Here is a 21,009-nt window from a genome sequence, read left to right as displayed (position 1 = left end):
TGAGCAAAAATTTACAAATCATTTTAAGACTGGAATAGTTTAGAGAAACATTCCTGTACATTGTAGCACTTAGTAATGTATTCCACTTGCTGGTTTAAGTTTAAAATCATACTTTAAAGCTGGTGACCTGTAGTCTGGATATGATTCACAGATATAATTTTGTTTTATAATGTATTGGTTTCAACAGAAGCTCTAAAGTACACAAACTTGATGTGACAATCCACTTGAGCTGGATACTGGCTGGGTTGCCACTGTTGACTATTCACGGGCAACCCATTCACCACCGTCCCTTTCTGGTGTCCTTCTCTCATATGATACCTTCCTGGAGACGTGTGAATTTTCAACATCTGAGTAAAATTGATGGCCCACAAAAGAATGCCTCACTCTGCTATGGAATATCTTTCCCCACCCCATAGTTTCAAACTCTTTCTTATAATTTCTACCAGTACACCCCCCACCTACTCCTTTCCCCACTTCAAAAAAATTAAATCACCTTTACACTAATAGAAAAGTCAGATCCAGAAATTATCTTTGGAAAAATGTAAGATATAATTAAAATAAAGAAACTAGAAAGATCACTCAGATCTCAGAATTCAAAGTTACTTTTTTTTTTTTTTTTTTTACTTTTTTCTTTTTTTATTATACTTTAAGTTCTAGGGTACATGTGCATAATGTGCAGGTTTGTTACATATGTATACTTGTGCCATGTTGGTGTGCTGCACCCATCAACTCATCAGCACCCATCAATTCATCATTTATATCAGGTATAACTCCCAATGCAATCCCTACCCCCCTCCCCATGATAGGCCCCGGTGTGTGATGTTCCCCTTCCTGAGTCCAAGTGATCTCATTGTTCAGTTCCCACCTATGAGTGAGAACATGCGGTGTTTGGTTCTCTGTTCTTGTGATAGTTTGCTAAGAATGACGGTTTCCAGCTGCATCCATGTCCCTACAAAGGACGCAAACTCATCCTTTTTTACGGCTGCATAGTATTCCATGGTGTATATGTGCCACATTTTCTTAATCCAGTCTGTCACAGATGGGCATTTGGGTTGATTCCAAGTCTTTGCTATTGTGAATAGTGCCGCAATAAACATACGTATGCATGTGTCTTTATAGCAACATGATTTATAATCCTTTGGGTATATACCCAGTAGTGGGATGGCTGGGTCATATGGTACATCTAGTTCTAGATCCTTGAGGAATTGCCATACTGTTTTCCATAATGGTTGAACTAGTTTACAATCCCACCAACAGTGTAAAAGTGTTCCTATTTCTCCACATCCTCTCCAACACCTGTTGTTTCCTGACTTCTTAATGATTGCCATTCTAACTGGTCTGAGATGGTATCTCATTGTGGTTTTGATCTGCATTTCTCTGGTGGCGAGTGATGATGAGCATTTTTTCATGTGTCTGTTGGCTGTATGAATGTCTTCTCTTGAGAAATGTCTGTTCATATCCTTTGCCCACTTTTTGATGGGGTTGTTTGTTTTTTTCTTGTATATTTGTTTGAGTTCTTTGTAGATTCTGGATATTAGCCCTTTGTCAGATGAGTAGATTGCAAAAATTTTCTCCCATTCTGTAGGTTGCCTGTTCACTCTGATGGTAGTTTCTTTGGCTGTGCAGAAGCTCCTTAGTTTAATTAGATCCCATTTGTCAATTTTGGCTTTTGCTGCCATTGCTTTTGGTGTTTTAGACATGAAGTCCTTGCCCATGCCCATGTCCGGAAGGGTATTACCTAGGTTTTCCTCTAGGGTTTTTATGGTATTAGGTCTAACATTTAAGTCTCTAATCCATCTGGAATTAATCTTCATATAAGGAGTAAGGAAAGGATCCAGTTTCAGCTTTCTACTTATGGCGAGCCAATTTTCCCAGCACCATTTATTAAATAGGGAATCCTTTCCCCATTTCTTGTTTCTCTCAGGTTTGTCAAAGATCAGATGGCTGTAGATGTGTGGTATTATTTCTGAGGACTCTGTTCTGTTCCATTGGTCTATATCTCTGTTTTGGTACCAGTACCATGCTGTTTTGGTTACTGTAGCCTTGTAGTATAGTTTGAAGTCAGGTAGCGTGACGCCTCCAGCTTTGTCCTTTTGACTTAGGATTGTCTTGGCAATGTGGGCTCTTTTTTGGTTCCATATGAACTTTAAAGCAGTTTTTTCCAATTCTGTGAAGAAACTCATTGGTAGCTTGATGGGGATGGCATTGAATCTATAAATAACCTTGGGCAGTATGGCCATTTTCACGATAATGATTCTTCCTATCCATGAGCATGCTATGTTCTTCCATTTGTTAGTGTCCTCTTTTATTTCACTGAGCAGTGGTTTGTAGTTCTCCTTGAAGAGGTCCTTTACATCCCTTGTAAGTTGGATTCCTAGGTATTTTATTCTCTTTGAAGCAATTGTGAATGGAAGTTCATTCCTGATTTGGCTCTCTGTTTTTCTGTTACTGGTGTATAAGAATGCTTGTGATTTTTGCACATTAATTTTGTATCCTGAGACTTTGCTGAAGTTGCTTATCAGCTTAAGGAGATTTTGGGCTGAGACAATGGGGTTTTCTAAATATACAATCATGTCATCTGCAAACAGGGACAATTTGACTTCTTCTTTTCCTAACTGAATACCCTTTATTTCTTTCTCTTGCCTGATTGCCCTAGCCAGAACTTCCAACACTATGTTGAATAGGAGTGGTGAGAGAGGTCAACAAAATTGACAGACCGCTAGCAAGACTAATAAAGAAGAAAAGAGAGAGGAATCAAATAGACACAATAAAAAATGATAAAGGGGATATCACCACCGACCCCACAGAAATACAAACTACCATCAGAGAATACTATAAACACCTCTATGCAAATCCACTAGAAAATCTAGAAGAAATGGATAATTTCCTGGACACTTACACTCTTCCAAGACTAAACCAGGAAGAAGTTGAATCCCTGAATAGACCAATAGCAGGCTCTGAAATTGAGGCAATAATTAATAGCCTACCCACCAAAAAAAGTCCAGGACCAGATGGATTCACAGCTGAATTCTACCAGAGGTACAAGGAGGAGCTGGTACCATTCCTTCTGAAACTATTCCAATCAACAGAAAAAGAGGGAATCCTCCCTAACTCATTTTATGAGACCAACATCATTCTGATACCAAAGCCTGGCAGAGACACAACAAAAAAAGAGAATTTTAGACCAATATCCCTGATGAACATCGATGCAAAAATCCTCAATAAAATACTGGCAAATTGGATTCAGCAGCACATCAAAAAGCTTATCCACCATGATCAAGTGGGCTTCATCCCTGGGATGCAAGGCTGGTTCAACATTTGCAAATCAATAAACGTAATCCAGCATATAAACAGAACCAAAGACAAGAACCACATGATTATCTCAATAGATGCAGAAAAGGCTTTTGACAAAATTCAACAGCCCTTCATGCTGAAAACGCTCAGTAAATTAGGTATTGATGGAACGTACCTCAAAATAATAAGAGCTATTTATGACAAACCCACAGCCAATATCATACTGAATGGGCAAAAACTGGAAAAATTCCCTTTGAAAACTAGCACAAGACAGGGATGCCCTCTCTCACCACTCCTATTCAAAGTTACTCTTAAAATTTTCTTGCCAACAAATCAGTGCAAGAATTATTACTTTTTTCCAAAGAGTTAAATATTTTTATTTGCTCAATAAGGTTTACACAAAATTTAGAATACTTTTCAGCATATGAGTTGAGGTGAGGGGTTGTGGTGAGGCAGGTAAAAATCAGTTCATGCTGGTGAAATTTTTTTATGAGTTTTTTTTTATTATTATACTTTAAATTCTGGGATACAAGTGCAGAATGTGCAGGTTTGTTACATAGGTATACACGTGCCATGGTGGTTTGCTGCACCCATCAACCAGTCATTTACATTAGGCATTTCTCCTAATGCTGTCCCTCTACTAGCCCCCCACTCCCCAATAAGGCCTGGTGTGTGATGTTCCCCTTCCCGTGTCCATATATTATCATTGTTCAGCTCCCACTTATGAGTGAGAACATGCAGTGTTTGGTTTTCTGTTCTTGTGTTAGTTTGCTGAGTGATGGTTTCCAGCTTCATCCATGTCCCTGCAAAGGACAGGAACTCATCCTTTATTTTATGGCTGGATAGAATTCCATGGTGTATATGTGCCACATTTTCTTGATCCAGTCTATCATTGATGGGCATTGGGGTTGTTTCCAAGTCTTGCTATTGTGAATAGTGCTGCAATAAACATACGTGTGCATGTGTCTTAATAGTAGAATGATTTATAATCCTTTGGGTATATACCCAGTAATGGGATTACTGGATCAAATGGTATTGCTGGTTCTAGATCCTTGAGGAAACACCACACTGTCTTCCACAATGGTTGAACTAATTCACACTCCCACGAACAGGGTAAAAGCATTCCTATTTCCCCACATCCTCTCCAGCATCTGTTATTTTCTGACTTTTTAATAATTGCCATTCTAACTGGCATGAGATGGTATCTCACTGTGGTTTTGATTTGCATTTCTCTAATGACCGTGATGATGAGCTTTTCTTTTTCATATGTTTGTTGGCCACATAATTGTCTTCTTTTGAGAACTGTCTGTTCATATTCTTTGCCCTGTTTTTGATGGGGCTGTTTTTTCTTTTTTTTTTTCTTTTTCTTTTTCTTGTAAATTTGTTTAAGTTCTTTGTAGATTCTGGATATTAGCCCTTTGTCATATGAATGGATTGCAAAAATTTTCTCCCATTCTGTAGGTTGCCTGTTCACACTGATGATAGTTTCTTTTGCTGTGCAGAAGTTATTTAGTTTAATCAGGTCCCGTTTGTCAATTTTGGCTTTTGTTGTAATTGCTTTTGATGTTTTAGTCACGAAGTCTTTGCTCATGCTTGTGTCCTGAATGATATTGTCTAGGTTTTTTTCTAGGGTTTTTATGGTTTTAGGTCTTACATTTAGGTCTTTAATCCATCTTGAGTTAATTTTTGTATAAGGTGTAAGGAAGGCATCCAGTTTCAGTTTTTTTGCATATGGCTAGCCAGTTTTCCCAACATCATTTATTAAACAGGGAATCCTTTCCCCATTGCTTGTTTTTGTCAGGTTTGTCAAAAATCAGATGATTGTAGATGTGTGGCGTTATTTCTGAGGCCTCTATTCTGTTGCATTGGTCTATACATCTGTTTTGGTACAAGTACCATGCTGTTTTGGTTACTGTAACCTTGTAGTATAATTTGAAGTCAGGTAGCGTGATGTCTCCAGCTTTGTTCTTTTTGCTTAGAATTGTCTTGGCTATATGGGTTCTTTTTTGGTTCCATATTAAATAAAGTCATTTTTTCTAATTCTGTGAAGAAAGTCAATGGGAGCTTGATTAATCTATAAATTACTTTGGCCAATATGGCCATTTTCATGATATTGATTCTTCCTATCCATGAGCATTGAATGTTTCTCCATTTGGTTTTGTCCTCTCTTATTTCCTTGAGCAGTGGTTTGTAGTTCTCCTTGAAGAGGTCCTTCATATCTCTTGTAAGTTGGATTCCTAGGTATTTTATTCTCTTTGTAGCAATTGTGAAAGGAGTTCACTCATGATTTGGCTCTCTATTGTTGGTATACAGGAATGCTTGGGATTTTTGCACATTGATTTTGTAACCTGAGACATTGCTGAAGTTGCTTATCAGCTTAATGAGATTTTGGGCTGAGACAATGCAGTTTTCTAAATATACAATCATGCCATCTGAAAACAGAGACAATTTGATTTCCTCTCTTCCTATTTGAATACGCTTTATTTCCTTCTCTTGCCTGATTGCCCTGGCCAGAACTTCCAATGCCATGTTGAATAGGAGTGGTGAGAGAGGGCATCTTTCTCTTGTGCTGGTTTTCAAAGAGAATGCTTCCAGGTTTTGCCCATTCAGTATGATATTGGTTGAGGGTTTGCCATAAATAGCTCTTAATATTTTGAGATACATTCCATGAATACCTAGTTTATTGAGAGTTTTTAGCATGAAGAGCTGTTGAATTTTGTCAAAGGCCTTTTCTGCATCTATTGAGATAATCATGTGGTTTTTGTCATTGGCTCTGTTTATGTGATGGATTAGGTTTATTGATTTGCATATATGGAACCAGCTTTGCATCCCAGGGATGAAGTCGACTTGATCGTGGTGGATAAGTGTTTTGATGTGCTGCAGGATTCAGATTGCCAGTATTTTATTGAGGATTTTCACATCAATGTTCATCAGGGATATTGGGCTGAAATTGTTTTTTTGTTATGTCTCTGCCAGGTTTTAGTATCAGGATGATGCTGGCCTCATAAAATGAGTTATTGAGGAGTCCCTCTTTGTCTAATAGTTTCAGAAGGAATGGTACCAGCTCCTGTTTGTACCTCTGGTAGAATTCAGCTGGTCCAGTGCAAGAATTCTTATAACCACAGCTCTGATAGATGGTTTTCCAACCTCTTCCTAGTGCTAAAGAGTTAGACTCACAGAAAGGAATTGGCTCCAGGATTTAAAATCTTTATGTTAAAACAATATAAACAATATTTCTTTAACAAAATGTATGACTTACTATAAAAACTAATTTGGAGCTAGCTCAGAATGGTACTGGACTAAGTATCATGATATCCTGACTGCAGATGATTTTTGATGAAAATGAGTTAGGAGTGAAATGAAGTTTGACTTCATATTAGACATGGCCTGGGTACTTTTCTTTGCATTCACTTTTTAAATTTTATTGTTACATCTATTCTGAAATTAAGTGTTTACCTCATTTTTAGTGAAAGAAGTGGATCTGAGATCTAAAGAAGGCTTGCCTGGGATCACATGGCTAGCACATTGCTTGGCATGTTCTCAGAGGTGAATAGGTCATTTTGAGTAGTTTAAGTGAGTGGCAGAACCTGGGCCTGCCTGTCATTGTGCATTCTCACACTATACTATAATCTCTAGTTTGACAGAAGAAAAGAGCACTGGAGTGCTGGACATCAGAAGTCATACTAATATAATCTAGCTTTCATAATAATATGATCCAATTTTTTTTTTTTTTTCTCAGACAGAGTCTCGCTCTGTTGCCCAGGCTGGAGTGCGGTGGCCGGATCTCAGCTCACTGCAAGCTCCGCCTCCCGGGTTTGCGCCATTCTCCTGCCTCAGCCTCCCGAGTAGCTGGAACTACAGGCGCCCGCCACTTCGCCCGGCTAATTTTTTGTATTTTTAGTAGAGACGGGGTTTCACCGTGTTAGCCAGGATGGTCTTGATCTCCTGACCTCGTGATCCGCCCGTCTCGGCCTCCCAAAGTGAATATGATCCATTTTAATTGCTAACCTGTTGCTGGAATCCTTATAAACCCTAATGAGACAAATTTAGGGATAAATGATACTTGGGGCTCTTATGCTTAATTTTTTAAAATTAATTTATCATTATTTCTATCTCCAAATGTCACATTAAACCCTAATGAGACAAATTTGGGGATAAATGATACTTGGGGCTCTTATGCTTAATTTTTTTGAATTAATTTATCATTATTTCTATCTCCAAATGTCACATTTCCCAGAATTCCCTTCCCATATTGTTTTAGGGCAAAGCTTGCCAGTGAAAGGAGCGCAAGTAAGATTTGGAAGACAGAAGTGAGAAGCCTACATTTTTAGGAGTTTGCAGCATGTCATATGGGTAGACATGATGCCATTAAAATGTCCCAGGCTTCTTGGGACTATCCACTTAGCTATACACACCGAGATGTTTAGTGGAAACTTTTCAAAGCCTCTTGAGAATTTCAGCAACTTCTCCATGAAACTTTTGAGAATTATCCAACATGAGTCTTCAGTAATGGTTCCTCCAAATCTCAGCTTGACTTCCTGAGCTTCACTCAGCAATTTGCACATTCCTGCAATTCCTAACTTCCATATTGATCCCTTTATTCCCATAAAACATAGATTGGCTCTGTTTTTCTGAGTGAATCCTAACATATCCTTGTCCCCTATCTTTTACCTCTCTGGGATACGGAGCCAACTTTGTAAAACCTGGAGCCACCAGGAAATGAGCCCACTAACGTGGACACGATTGGCTGTCCTCCAATACCAGTTTTACACTTATTTTTGGTAACAGAAGCTCTTTGCAAGTAAGGAGGCCCACATGAGTGATTTTTAAGTCAATGGAATGTAAGTGAAAGTGGTATAGGTAATTTTAGAAAATGTTCTTGGTAAAAGAGTTATTGTCTTCTTCCTACTGGCTAGAAAATAATAATTATAATTCCAGAAGCCATTCTGGTCCCTCACAGAATTTTGGTTATTGAAGACTCACACATTAAATCAGAAATCTAAAGAGACTGGATCCCTGACATTGTAAGCCAGGTCTCTAAAACTAGATGGCTAACTCTAGCATTTACATGAGAGAGAATGAAAGTTCTATCTTATTTAAGACATTGGTGTTTTGAAATTGCTGTCACTTGCTGTCATAATTTGTGCTAACCAATACAACAACTCTACCAGATATTTTTAAAACTGTTGATGGGGTTAGAGGAAGAGAGAGAGAGGACTAAGTGGCACTTGCAGGCAGTTTACAACCACAAGAATAGGAGTGGAAGTATGAGCAAGACTTGTATCAGCTGTGTCTTGTCAACGTGAAGACAAGAACATATTTTAACAATTGGCTATTCTAATTAAGAAGGAAGCCCAATTCATCCTAAAATGCATGGAGCAGAATGAGAATGACTGATAGACTTATCTTCCTCCTAAAACTAGTATTTTACTCCAACATATATTTACTTATAATTTAGTCCACTATTTCCAGAAAATATTTTTAAGAAGCTTAGTGACATATATACAATACAAAATGAGGACATTAGAAAATAAGACAAGACTGAGAAATAATATGCAAAATGCCTAGTATGAGCTGTGATCTGTATATCACTATATTTCTGCAACCAATAAGTTGTTCAATAAATATGTTTAATAAATTTGCAAATTCTGAGTAGACATTTGTGGATTTTACCTGTCCAGCTGCCTTATAGCCCCTATTTTTTTGGAACAAGCACTTCTTGTCTTTAAGTAAACCCCTTCTCACATAGTTTATGTAGGGGCTGACCACACCTCTGGCCCCTGGGTAGGCTTCTGATATAATCCCTCACAGTGAAAGTGCTACCTAGGTATTTTGCTGGAGGTATACAGAAAGAGGTATTCTCTCACCCCACCACAACCCTCAGAGTTGTTGAGCTGGTAGCATAGGAGCCTGCTCTGGGGACCTTATGTTTGAATATGAATGTGATCCTGTTTGAAGCTGTTTAAATACCTGGACTTCTCAGTTATTTAAACCTGGGGCTGTCAGCTGACCACAATTTTGTCCCCCAAGGGACATTTGGTAATATCTGAGCCATTTTTGGTTGTCACAGCTTGGGGAATGGTACTATTAGCGTCTGCTCAGTAGAGTTCAGGGATGCTTCTAAATATTCTAAAATGCTCAGGATGGCCTCTTACCCCTCTAACAAATAATCATCAAGCCCAAAATATTGATAACGTTAAGGCTGCTTTCTGAACCTTTCTGAACCAATCTGTCTCCCTTTTTCTTCAAGTTAGTTTGAACTGGATTTCCATCACTTGCAACCAAGGATCTTGACTGCTAAGGAATGGATTGAAAATTGGATTCTTACTTCTTAGTAGCCAGAATAAAGCACACAATAGAATGAGCTAGTTTCTCAGGTGTACAGCTAGCTGTCCTAAGCAGCAATACTTAAAATGAATGTCACCCATGAATCCTCATAAAGGAAATAGAAATCTAGTTTTTGTAATTATATTCTGACCTTCTTGGAATTGACTAACACTAATAATAGTCTGTAAAGAAATATCACACATTGCCAGTCATCAAGACTTTATTTCAATATGTTTATGGAGCCACCGTGTGCTGTTGTAGAGTTTGTACACTACACGAAGGTGCACTTCCAGGAGACCCCTTCCTTACTTGCCTGCCCAGAGGGAGTGTCTTTTCTTATTTGCATAAAGACATCTTATAAGCTAGTGGTAGCTCTTTGTGTTCACACGCATAATTCTAAAAGAAGCAGAAAATGGTTCTGATCTGTAGTCATAATAAGGCCATCACCTTTAACTTGTTTTAAATGAACCTCTTAAAATAAGTTTCACTCTATCTAGAATGGTAAGAACTGCCACTGCAGAGATTAACAGATGAGTGTGTGCCTCAATTGTCATGTGGTAACATGTACAGCATGTTGCTCAGAGGCAAGTGATGGCTTGGGGATCTTTTTCCATAGCACTAAAATGCATATTTTTCTTCTGTTTTCTGTTAGTAAGAGCTCTTATGTAGGGAAGTATTTTTATGCAAAAAGGCTGTCACTTTCCAGCAGGAAAGTCTTGAAGTTCTTTCCCTTCATATGTCATAAAATTGATACAACTATAGAAGATTGAATGATCACTGGGTCAAACAAAGCACTTTGGAGCAGATTAGGTCTATGTCAGATAATGTATTTGAGCATTTATTTAAGGGTTGGAGAATGAAATAAATGTTAACAAATTTTACCAAGTTCTTCAAAAATTTTATAGATGGTTCTCATTGGAAAGTACTTACAGACTTTGCAGATAGCAAATATCTATCTGCAGTGACAGCACTCAATTGCTTTAACTGTAAAAAGAGTAACATGGTCTAAGATAAAAAGTAAGTTAATATTATATCCTTGTGAATTTGTGAATATTGACTTGATTTCTTAATATTTAAAAATATCACCAAGAATCCAAAAATTAATTTCTTAGAAGGATCTGTGTATTTAGATAAAATGATATTTAATGAACTTACAACATTTTTAGAATCAAAATGTCCAGATTCAATTTTCATTTATGTCAGCTGTATAGATATTTGATTACAATTGCAAATCATATGATTGCAATTGAATTAAGGTCAAAACTCTATCTTAAACTAGATGTTTTGGTCAGGATAGACTAGATTATAATACAGTTACAAAATAGTCCCAGAATCTTAGTGGCAAAAACATTTTTTTTGGTCTCTCTAGATGTGCAGTAATGGTTGGTGTGATGTCGAGGAGCCCAGGGTCATTGAGGCTTTGCCATTTTGTACCTATTAGAACACATGAGCTCAGAGGGTCCTGGAACAGAGGAAAAGAAAGCCAGACTGTCCCCAAAGGACTTTCATGGTCAAACCTGGGAAGTGGCAAGCATGAATTCCACCCACATACCATTGGCCACATTCAGTCACACAGTCTCAGTTTCAGGGGAGGTTTAGGAAATGTGGTCTTCCCCTGTGCTCAAGACAAAAGGAAAGGCCAGGAACACCCAGTATTTTCTCTGCCACATTGACAGAGTGAAAACATAGAGACTTTGAAGTTGTATTAGTCTTGAGTTTATTTCCTTTGACATTTACTAACCATGAAATCTCTCAAAGTTTTAGTTTTCTCACATCAAATGGTAGGTCTTATTATATTAATATTTGAATTATTTTGGTGACCTTCATCTTGACCAAAATATTATCTTTAATTTTTAATTGTTTAATATTTTGTAGCAACACATTTAGTTATTACTGATAATATTTAAGCTCAATGACTTTTCATTCAGTTTCATCTAGTTCTAGGTATCTGTGCAAGAAAACTAATACATAATCATTGAGAACGCAGTGAAGGAAAAACTTGGTTAAGACACTAACTTGAATCAACTCAAGAGTTGTCAATCTAGCTAAAGGAGATGAGAAGTTTTCCCTTTACCCTGGCTAATTATACAGCCTAAATTGTGCATAGATAGAACAGACTGTATTTGAGCAAATAGTTAAGTGTTTTTCTAAGAGCATATACTGTATATAAATAAGCACCCCATCCACAAAACTCAGCAAAGCATTGTTTATGATAATTAATATTCATTGTATCTGTGTATATATGTGATTCTAAAGAAATAAACAATACTAATAATATATATGATATTGTGTATAAATGCATATATATACAGATATAAGTACACATGTACTATATATAAATGTATACAATAGCTAAAAGTAGCTGGATTGAACTGTATATTACCTGAAACCTCTCCATACCTAAAATTCGGCAAACTGTTCTATGACATTGGTTCTTAAAATTTTTCTGACTTAAGAAAACATATATCTCAACATATATCATTTTGCATTATTTAAGATGAACCTTAAAGGAAGGTAAGAGTCTGTATTAGATTGTTCAAGAAGTGATGACAGCACATAATATTTTAAAAATGCCGATCCTCAGATTTTACAGCTATTTTGATGTCACGTGTAAATTTTGATTTACAAACTTATTCACTAGTGCTGTTTCGAAGGATCTCTAGTTCCCCATGCTTTCTGGGTAGGATTGTACTTGTTAGCCTCTGTGTGGTGGAACAGGCCACATGGCCAGTGTCTGTGAGCTGTAAGGAGCCATGTGTGCCACTCTGGACCAGGACCTTTCATTGAGAGTGCCAGATCCTGCAAAAGCTCTTTTTCCCTCAAACATAGGGAACAGCCAGATCTTAGCTGGTGGCTGCTCTACCTTTCTGGCCCTTGAGCTATTGCAATCAGTGGACATGTAGCTTGAGTGGCAAATAAACCATTTCTGTTTTGAGCCACCGAATTTTGGGGATGAGTTACCACTGCAGCATAAGCAGCTTATCCTGAATAATACAGGATCTCGTGCCTGTCCTGCCGTTCGGTGGACCACCAATCCTTGTTCCATCCCTGACCTTAGTCTCATCACTGATTCCATGAATAGAGAAAAGTTTGGTGGTATGGTGGAGGCCAAAATAAAGTGGGCCTGCAGCTTGGGCAAGAAAGCTTATTTTACATCACTTAATGCTTTTGTATTTCTATATTAATATATTCATATTTCTTAATGTATTTCAACACTACTTAATATTTTAAAAGCTAAAGATTTTAAGATCATTATTAAGTGAAAGAAGCCAATCTGAAAGGGCTACATAGTGTATGATTTCAACTATATGATATTCAGGAAAAGGTAAAATTATGGAGACAGTAAACGAACCAGCGGTGGCCAGGGGTTGTGAAGAAAAAGGGCTGAATAGGCAGAGCACAGAGGATTTTTAGGGCCGTGAAACCGTTCTGTATGATACCGTAATGATGGGCACATGTCATTATGCATTTCTCAAAACCTGTGGAATGTACACAGTTTACATTAGTGTTCACCTAACATACATTGGGTGATAATAATATGTCAGGAGATTGATCTATTACTAGAACAATTGTAACGCTCTGGTGTGTGGAGTTGATAGTTAGGGAGGCTCTGCATATTGGGGGCAAGGGGTATGTAGGAAATCTCTGTACTTTCCACCCAATTTTGCTGTGAATCTAAAACTGCTCTTAAAAAAATAAAACCTATTGTTGAAAAAAAAAAAAAGGATTTATTTTTAGGTTACCAAAAGATTACGTAAGTCATCTGAGTATATAGCTCATTTTTGCTACCAATCTTAAGCTCTCAGGAAAAGAAATCTAGTTACATATGAGTAGATATTTAGTGTGTGTGTATGTGACTGTGTGTGTGTGTGTGTGTGTGTGTGTGTGTGTGTGTCTGTATGGAAAATAAGCTTGACAGTTTAAAATCCTATTATATAAACAAATAACCACCTATCCCCTGCCGCCCACACACATACATATTTGTACACATTAGTGTTGAAAAACAAGACAGGTATCTTCCTTGAACTAGAAAACCATGAGCAGTTCTGGAATGAGAGGAGATAACTGGTGTCAGATTGAAAATAATCCCACAAGTTTTCATACAGTTAAAGACTTTAAAGATAGGTAACAGCAGGTCTAAGGGTGCTATCAACTTAGAGGTGACATATATGGTGAAGAAAAAGAGCTGCCAGCCAAGTGAATCTCTTTCTGTACTTTTAAAAAGAAATGGTAGCAATTTGGAACAGAAACTTGAGGAGTTTAGGCTGAAGAAGTTTTGTGCCTGGAGTGACTGAAAATATGGATCATTCATATCCTAGAGACAAGTATTTGGCAAACCCCATCTAAGAGTAGAACTACCTTCTCCCCCCACCAAAAAAAAATCATTAAAAGTAGACTTTTGTAACATTTGCAGTATTCGAACACAGGCCAACAGGGAATCTTAGGTAGAAATATTGTCATACAAGCTAAAATCATCAAGTATTTGAGGGAATGACTATGAAGATAATCAGTATCTGATTCAAAAGTAGAAGTGCTAATACCCGATAAACAAAACTAATGAACAAAGAGAGAAAAATAAGTTTAAATAACTGTAACAAATATAATAATAAAAATGCAAGAACAATAGCAACAATGAAAAACTCAAATTGTAGAAATTAAAAAATCATGAATTCATAAAAACAAAATCTCAATACACAGCAGCATTAATACAACCAAATTTACTGAGCTGAAAGATTAATCTAATGAGTTCTCCCAGAATATAGCCCAAAAAAGGGCACTGAAATTGCAAATGTAAAAGAAAAAATTAAAACTTAGGAGATAAATCTGGAAGTCCTAATGTCCTTTGGTTAGGAGTTCCAGAAAGAAAGAATAGACAAAATGTAGTAAGCACTAAAAAAAATTAGAAAACTGAATGTTTGAACAAAATACAAGTTTTCAGAGCATATGGGTCCAAGTGCTAAAGTGAATGAATGGAAAGGATCCACAACGAGACATATACAAAACAGCAATAATAAAGATAACATGGTAAAACCACTTTGAAAGGCAAATAAAAATTATCTGCAAAAAAATGAAAGTAAGGTTGGAAACAATTCCCAACTGCAAAACTGAATATAATAAAGCGTTATTGCTATAGAATCATGTTCTTTGGGAAAATGCAATACATAGACAATCACTGACATGTGAAGAAAAAGTAAAATATTTTTTTTTAATTTTATTTTTATTTTTATTTTTATTTTTATTTTTTATTATACTTTAAGTTCTAGGGTACATGTGCATAACGTTTATATCATGTATAACTCCCCAATGCAATCCCTCCCTCCTCCCCCCTCCCCATGATAGGCCCCAGTGTGTGATGTTCCCCTTCCCGAGTCCAAGTGATCTCATTGTTCAGTTCCCACCTATGAGTGAGAACATGCGGTGTTTGGTTTTCTCTTCTTGTGATAGTTTGCTAAGAATGATGGTTTCCAGCTGCATCCATGTCCCTACAAAGGACGCAAACTCATCCTTTTTTTATGGCTGCATAGTATTCCATGGTGTATATGTGCCACATTTTCTTAATCCAGTCTGTCACAGATGGACATTTGGGTTGATTCCAAGTCTTTGCTATTGTGAATAGTGCCGCAATAAACATACGTGTGCATGTGTCTTTGTAGTAGAGTAATTTATAATCCTTTGGGTATAGTACCACAACAGAGAAATAGACCAGTGGAACAGAACAGAGTCCTCAGAAATAATACCACACATCTACAGCCATCTGATCTTTGACAAACCTGACAAAAACAAGAAATGGGGAAAGGATTCCCTATTTAATAAATGGTGCTGGGAAAATTGGCTAGCCATAAGTAGAAAGCTGAAACTGGATCCTTTCCTTACCCCTTATACGAAAATTAATTCAAGATGGATTAGAGACTTAAATGTTAGACCTAATACCATAAAAACCCTAGAAGAAAATCTAGGTAGTACCATTCAGGACATAGGCATGGGCAAGGACTTCATGTCTAAAACACCAAAAGCAACGGCAGCAAAAGCCAAAATTGACAAATGGGATCTCATTAAAGTAAAATATTTTTATACTTCAAGGATTCAGACCATTTTGAAGGAATTACTTGAGAATATACTACAGCACAATAAAATCTAAGCCGGAGAGGAAATTTTGGATTACAGAAACAAAGGAAACAGTGGTACGCAATTTAAATACATTTCAATAAATTCATTTCAATAACAAAACTGCTATAATAATATATAATTAAAATCCTAGACTATATTAACTCAGTGTTTGCACACCTTGAGTGGAGTAGAGTAGGTAAGAAGAGAGATGGTAAATGATCTCATGCTCTTTCTTGTTTTGTCTAAGAAAATGATTTGAAGTTACGCTAATACTGAATATTATTAAGAAACACTGAAATATAATTTAACTGAAAGTCTAAAAAATTTAACAATAATTACTGAGATGTATGATTGAGAAAATTCAATTAATAAAAGAGAATCCTGAAAATTAATTTAAAAATTAATAAAAATGCTCAACATGGGTGAGGAGATGTCAACTGTTTATCATTGGTTTCTTCTGTCCACACTTTTTCCTCTCTTGTTCATTCAGAATTTGACTTAACTTACCAAAACATTTTACATCTGCAGCTCAGGTATCTCAAGGTGCTACCCAGACCAGATCATTCTCAAGCATAATTATTTTCTTCTAGCCTTCCTAGTTTAATTTTCCTGTTTGCCCAGACTGTTTCACCAATTGTTATCCCTGATCTTTGAGTGAAATTCCAGTTTGCTTTCTGTACTTCCCTCAAACTTTTGTCAGATCCCGGGTGTTCAGGCTGCTCTGGAAACTTCTGTTTCTCTTTTTTTCAAATTTTGGTGAATGTTTAGATCCATGGGTCATTCTTAGACTTTTGATAGTGTTACCTTTGAAAACCAGCAAGGGTTAAAAAATGACATTCCCTTACTGAAAATTTGATTACTAAATATTGAGGTTACCCACTTGATAAAATAATACAATCATATGCCACATCATAATGCTTTGGTCAACAATGAACCACATATAAATGGTTCCATAAGATTTCAAGACCATACATTTACTGTACTTTTTCTGTGTTTAGATATGTTTAGATACACAAATACTTGCCATTGTGTTACAATTGCCTACAGTATTCAGTACAATAAGACGTTGTAAAGATTAGTAGCCTTGGTGTAATAGGCTAGACCATAAAGCCAAGGTGTGTCATAGGCTATACCATCTAGGTTTGTGTGAGTACACTCAGTAATGTTGGCACAATGATGAAATTACCTAATGAACTTCTCTCAAAATGTATCCCCATTGTTAAGCAACACATGAATCCATAAAAGTATTAGAAAAAATAATGAGAATAATAAAATTATAGAATTTTAAGTCTCAATATTTTACAACCTGATAAAAAAATATAAACAGCATATTGGGGCAGGTTGTTTCAAGAAAAGGAACCTCAAATAATGGGTCCTAAATCAGTTTTTAGAAAGCAGGATACTTTGATCTTCCCACATAGGTTTTCTTAATTATCAGTGCCAGGAACATTTACATCTTTATTTTTTATTTAAAATTGTCTCATTACTGTCCTGATTCCTTGTTCCTAATCTGAAGCCTGATTTTAAAATTTAATTTAAACATGAGCAACAACACAGGGTGTCTTCACCAGTATTGAGCAATTTCCAGAACCATGTGGCTTTTCCTGAAGGCTTGTGGAGATAATCTTTGCTTAAGTTGGGGGTGTATGAATAGGAGATAGCAATATCCTGAATTCGTGAGAGCTGCTCATATGTCCTCTGTTGCTAATGTATGCCAAGCTGCAGCTTGAGACTAAAGTGCTGCATGCAGCTGTCACTATTAACAAATAATGAAAAATTATTTCTTAGCAGTGGCTACTTAAATAGTATTATTGTCAAAGAAATGTAAATGAATTTTGAAAATTATATAATATACAGGAAATTATGCTAGATATCTGCAAAAGGTCATAGGTTTATAAGATAGATTATACAAAGATTATATTTAAATTAATTGATGGAAAGAAATATACACAAGAAGTCTATTTTACCAGCTATGTAACCACTGTTGCCCACACTCTCCCACACACAAAAGGACTAAGACAAGTAACTTTCACAGGTAAATCTAATCAAACCCTTTAATAGAGAACTTCAATACTACTTAAGTTGTGTAGGGCTTAGGAAAAGATAAAAAATGAATATTACAAATTTTGAATAAAATTTTAAGTATAATTAAACTTAAAAGTATACCTGAAAACTTAAATGCAAACTAATTGCATTCTAAAACTAATTTTACTTATAGATTAAATTTTTCTTATACATTAAAATTTTTTATTTTTACTTACACATTAATTTTTAAAATTTATTTTTATGGGTACATAGTAGGTATATGCTAATATTAATACAAATTTTACTTATACATTCAATTTTTTTATTTTCAATTTTTGTGGGTACCTAGTAGGTGTACGTTAATACTAATAGTAATTTTACTTATACATTAAATGTTTTCATTTTTAATTTTTGTGGGTACATTCTAGGTGTATATATTTATGGGTTACATGAGATATTTTGATACAAGTATGCAATGGGTAATAATCACATCCGGGTAAATGGGGATATTCATCATCATAAGCATTTATCCTTTGTATTATAAACAATCCAACTATAATATTTTAGTTATTTTAAAATGTACAATTAAACTATTTTTCACTATACTCCCCCTGTTGTGCTAGCAAATACTAGGTCTTATTCATTCTTTTAAACTATTTTCTTTTACCCCAGGTACTTATAAATTTTGAAACAAAAATACTAAATAAAATATTGGCAAGTAGATTTCAACCTAATATGAAAAATATAGTACATCACTACCTAATGGATATTTATATGTTAGGAAAATTATTAATATAACTTACTATATTAAGACCTCAAAGAGAAAATCCATGATTATCTTCACAGATACCTAAAAGCAATTTATAAAATTAAGTGGCCAAATCCTCCAACAAAATCCTAGCAAACTGAATTTAACAACATGTGAAAAAGGATTACCCATTCTGACCAAGAGTGATTTATCCCAGGAATGCAAGATTGGTTTGACATCGATCAATATAATTCACTATTTTAATAGAATGACAAAAAAAAAACCCTCAAAAACAAAACAAAAGCCATGATAATTTCAATGGCTGTAAAAAATGCATTTGAGGGTAAAGCTCAACATCACTGATCATTAGAGAAATGCAATCAAAACCACAATGAGATATCATCTCACACCAGTCAGACTGGCAATTATTAAAAAGTCAAGAAACAACAGATGCTGCTAAGGTTGCAGAGAAATAGGAATGCTTTTACATTGTTGGTGGGAATGTAAATTAGTTCAACCATTGTGGAAGACGGTGTGGTGATTCCCCAAAGATCTAGAGCCAGAAATACAATTTGATCCAGCAATCCCATTACTGGGTATATACCCAAAGGAATAGAAATCATTTTGTTTCAAAGATACATGCACATATATGTTCATTGCAGCACTACTCACAATAGCAAAGACAAGACATGGAATCAACCCAAATGCCCATCAATGATAGGCTGGATAAAGAAAATGTGGTACATATATACCATGGAATACTATGCAACCATATAAAGGAACAAGATCATGTCCTTTGCAGGAACATGGATGGAGCTGGAAGCCATTCTCTTTAGCAAACTAACGGGAACAGAAAACCAAACACTGCATGTTCTCTCTTATAAGTGGGAGCTTAACAGTGAGAAGGCATGGACACAGGGAGGGGAATAACACACACTGGGGTCTGTTGGGGCATGCAGAGAGGGGAGAACATTAGGAAAAATAGCTAATGCATGCTGGGGTTAATACCTAGGTGATGGGTTGATAGGTGCAGCAAACCACCGTGGCACATGTTTACCTATGTAACAAACCTGCACATCCTGCACATGCACTCCAGAACTTAAAATACAAATTAAAATAAAAAAAAGAAAATGCATTTGACAAAATCCAGCATTTTATCATAGCGAAAACACTCGATTGGATACTTTTCCCCTAAGATCAGGAACAAGAAAGTGATGTTCACTCCCACCACTTCTAATTAAACATTTTACTAGAGATTTTGGACAGGTCTAATTTTCCTGGGGGGAAAAAAATGAAATAAAAGGCATCCAGATTGTAAGAAAGAGGTAAAACTATCTCTATTCAAAGATGATGTGTTCTTATATAGAGAAAATCTTAAGTAATTTACTAAACAACTATTAGAACTAATAAAGGAGTTCAGCAAAGTTGTAGGAACACAAGAACAGTATACAAAAATCATTTACATTTCTATACATTTGCAATGAACAACCCAAAAAAGAAATTAAGAAAGCATTTCTCTTTGTAATAGCCTCAAAAGGAATATAAAACAATTTGAAATAAATTTAATAAAACTTCAAAATGTGTAATGTGAAACCTATAAAACATAGTTTAAAAATTAAATAAGATCTAAACGAATGGATGGATGTTACATTTTCATGGTTCAACTTAATCTCTTTTATAATATCAGTTGGCTTCCTTTCAAAAAAACTGATAATCTGATCCAAAATTCATATAGAATTGCAAGAGACCCAGAATAGCCAGAACAATCTTGAAAAAGAATAACAAAGTTGGAAGACTCACACTGTCTTGTTTCAAAACTTATTACAAAATTAAAATTACTAAGACAGTGTGGTACTGGTATAATAGTAGACCTATAGATCAGTGGAATAGAATCAAGAAGTTCAGAAATGTGAGAAAACGCTCATGTTTATGGTCAATTGCTTTTTGATGGGGGTATCAAGACAATTAAATGGGAGGAAAGAATAGTTTTCAGCAAATGGTTAGGGTACAATCAGAAATTCACAAGCGAAAGAATGATGTTGCACCCATACATCTTATCATATGTACAAAAATTAACTAAAAATGGGTGAAATACCCAAATGTAGAAGTTATAACTATATTCTTACAAAAAAACATACAGATAAATACTTGTGACCTTGGATTGAATGATGATTTCTTTTCTGTTGTGGTAAAACATACATAACGTATCATTTTAACCATTCATAAATATACAATTTAGTGGCATTAAATACATTATAATGTTGGGTAACCACCACTACTATCTTATATATACAAAATGTTTTCATTATCCCCAACAAAAACTCTGTGCTCATTAAACAATAACTTCTCTTCAGCCCCCAGCCGCTGGTAACCTGTATTCTATTTTCTGTCTTTTTTATTATATAATATATTAATAATACTATATCATATTATATAATTATATAATACTATATAATATATTAATAATGTAATATTATGGTATATAATATAGTATGTATATATTATAT

Source organism: Trachypithecus francoisi, unplaced genomic scaffold (assembly GCF_009764315.1).
Source record: "Trachypithecus francoisi isolate TF-2019V2 unplaced genomic scaffold, Tfra_2.0 Lachesis_group13, whole genome shotgun sequence".
Taxonomy (NCBI): domain Eukaryota; kingdom Metazoa; phylum Chordata; class Mammalia; order Primates; family Cercopithecidae; genus Trachypithecus; species Trachypithecus francoisi.
The sequence above is the reverse complement of the archived record's forward strand: the minus strand, read 5'-3'. Positions refer to the sequence as shown.